The sequence below is a fragment of the Corvus moneduloides genome, chromosome 5 (genome assembly GCF_009650955.1).
Source record: "Corvus moneduloides isolate bCorMon1 chromosome 5, bCorMon1.pri, whole genome shotgun sequence".
Lineage (NCBI taxonomy): Eukaryota > Metazoa > Chordata > Aves > Passeriformes > Corvidae > Corvus > Corvus moneduloides.
In genome coordinates this window covers 14,632,868-14,635,382 of record NC_045480.1, presented here as the reverse complement: position 1 = coordinate 14,635,382, position 2,515 = coordinate 14,632,868, and the positions used below count along the sequence as shown (strand labels likewise).

The following is a 2,515-nucleotide window of genomic DNA, read 5'->3' as shown; positions in this document are numbered from 1 at the left end:
TCAGTTTCTGACAGGCACAGCCAAACCCCTAAGGAAGATGACCGCAGGGTGCCACTTCCCTAGGACACCCTTGCAGGTCAGGACTTTCTGACTAGGATTTTTTGTAGTGATATAATGATGTTTTCTCTTCCTCCTCTACTCATGGATTCACTAATATATTACCAATATATGTTACATTTCTAATACACTGGGGATGGGGAAGGAACACCGTTTGCCATTAACCTCAGAACTAACACTTTAGAAGAACTATCCAGAAAGACTCCTGCAGTTCCAAGAGATCAAATTATTAAATATCATAGTTTGCATGTAAATCTATTCTTAGAATCATAGAATTGGAAGGGACCTTAAAGACCATTTAGTTCCAAATCCCCTGCCGTGGGCAGGGACACTGTTCACTAGACCAGTTGGCTCAAAGCCCCATTCAGCCTGTCCTTGGATGCTTCCAGGAATGGAGCATCCACAGTATCTCACCACCCTCACAGTGTTGGGGCCCTCCCCTTGCCATGTGGTCCTGGGAGAGGGGTCCTGGGGGGAGACGGTTTCCCTGCCCCTGGTCAGCCTCGTTCCCCATTGGTTGGTTTGTGTTCCCTGCACGGGCAAGGACCCTCGGGTCCCGTGATTGAGCAGTTCCTCGGCAGATCCCAGCCATGCAGCTGGAGAAATAAACATCTCTGAAACATCTACCAAGAATCAGTCCATATATATTTCTTTCCATGGGCCTCATTGTCTGATATGTGTGTTGCAGTATCCCTGCTGTAACATCACAGTTAAGAATTTATTCCTAATATCTAATCTAAATCTACTATACTTCATTTTAAAACCATTACCCCTCATCCTATCACTACGGTTCCTGATAGAATGCCTCCATATCTTTTCTGGAGGCCCTCTTTAAGTACTGGAAGGCTGCTATAAAAAAAACGTTCCTCTTCATGGAAATCTTTAGTAAAAGGCAAGAGATTTATAGAACCTGAAGAGAAACCAGAGTTCACTTATGCCATCATTTCTGGATTGCTCTTACTGATACTGTGGCAGATTTGAATCCTTTTGAATGAAGTGTTAAATACACAGATTCTGGTATAAATAGTAATAGAAAAGACCATGGAAATCTTTTTGTAGTATATTTATATAAAGATAATGAAGAGTAGAAGCTTCACTATATCATCTAGCCAGAATGCACTAGGTAGTAGACCTACACAGTTGACTTATTTCAGGCTCTCATTTGATCCACATAAGGTGCTCTTTCCCACTTTCCTTCCTTTCTCAGTATTTTGTTTTGAGTCTCAGTTTCCAATGCAAACAAAAGTTCAAAGTAAAATTCAGTCCAAAATGTCAGGCCTGTTTCAGGTGCTGGACCTCTTTGGGAAGACTTGCCTGGTTCTTCTGGCTCATTTGTTAGTCTTCAGGAATTCTGCCATGGGGTATTTGTCTACAGAAAAGGACAGAAAGAGGAGAGAGGATATTGGAAATATGTCAATATATAAAAGATTAAAACAGAAAAAGATATTAACTGTTTCCTCTCCTTGACCATGTATGGCCATTAGCTTAATTGTGTTAAAAAGTAGATTAGACGTTAGGAAAAGATGTAGCTATAAGTGCAGGGAAAACTGGAATAAACTACCAAAGAAACTGATGAAATATTTTCTTGGCAAATTTCTATGAAACAGAAATATCTGTCAGAGGTGATTTAGTTATATTTACCTCACTGCAAAGCAATAAACTGGACACTAGGAGGTCCCCCTCTGCTCTTCCTTGCCTTCAAATACAAATTGGCATGGAAGACACTTCATCACCAGGCCATAGCTCCCAATGGCATTGTATATGGCTGTAATTGGTTCAACTATTCCCAAAAACCACTTCTGCCCATATTTTTAAAGAGGCAGGCTTCAGAAATCTGTCAGTGAAATAAAGTCTGAAAGAGAGCATTCCATCTGGGGTAACCCTTTTTTGCCGTATGTCAGTCCCTGTGAAATGTTTTATGTATGTATTCTTTGGAAATCATCTAGCAGAAACAGCTGTGTATGCTGCCCACCTGCTCAAGCCTACAATCTAGTGTTATTTCAATTAGATTTGATTGCAGGAAAAGTTTATGAAACAGCTATCAATGATTTCATGCCATCTGGCTTCCGCTTTTCTTCTGTTTAGAGAGACCCTGTGTTTACATTGATTGGCCTTCTATATATACAAGCATGATTGAGTTTTATTATTCTTTTTATTTGTCTGATAGCAGTGTGCTTGGTGTCTTGAAGTGTGCTGTACAAACTTACAGCGGAAGAGAAGCTGTAAAGATTTCATGTCATGAAGTTTGGATCAGACACACATCAGGCTTCAGTTGAGAACATAACTGAAAAGAATTGTATTTTAAAAATCCTAGTTTATTAATTAGTATATAATTTTTTTACAGATGGTAAAATGACTTATTGTTAGCCATGTAAAAGCTAAGTTCTCAAACAAGACAGTAATTTGGTTCCCCTTCAGAGTCAACAGAAGGAGACATAAACTTTATCAGGAGGAGTGG

The 2,515-nt window shown here is 39.7% G+C and overlaps 1 non-coding gene across 1 annotated transcript; it reads right to left on the bottom strand.

Moving 5' to 3' along the window:
- Nucleotides 1-913: 913 nt before the first annotated feature.
- LOC116444882 lies at nt 914-981 on the bottom strand. Its single transcript, XR_004240570.1, has one exon. It is a non-coding gene; the product is annotated as a U5 spliceosomal RNA (small nuclear RNA).
- Between the last annotated feature and the right edge of the window lie 1,534 nt (nt 982-2,515).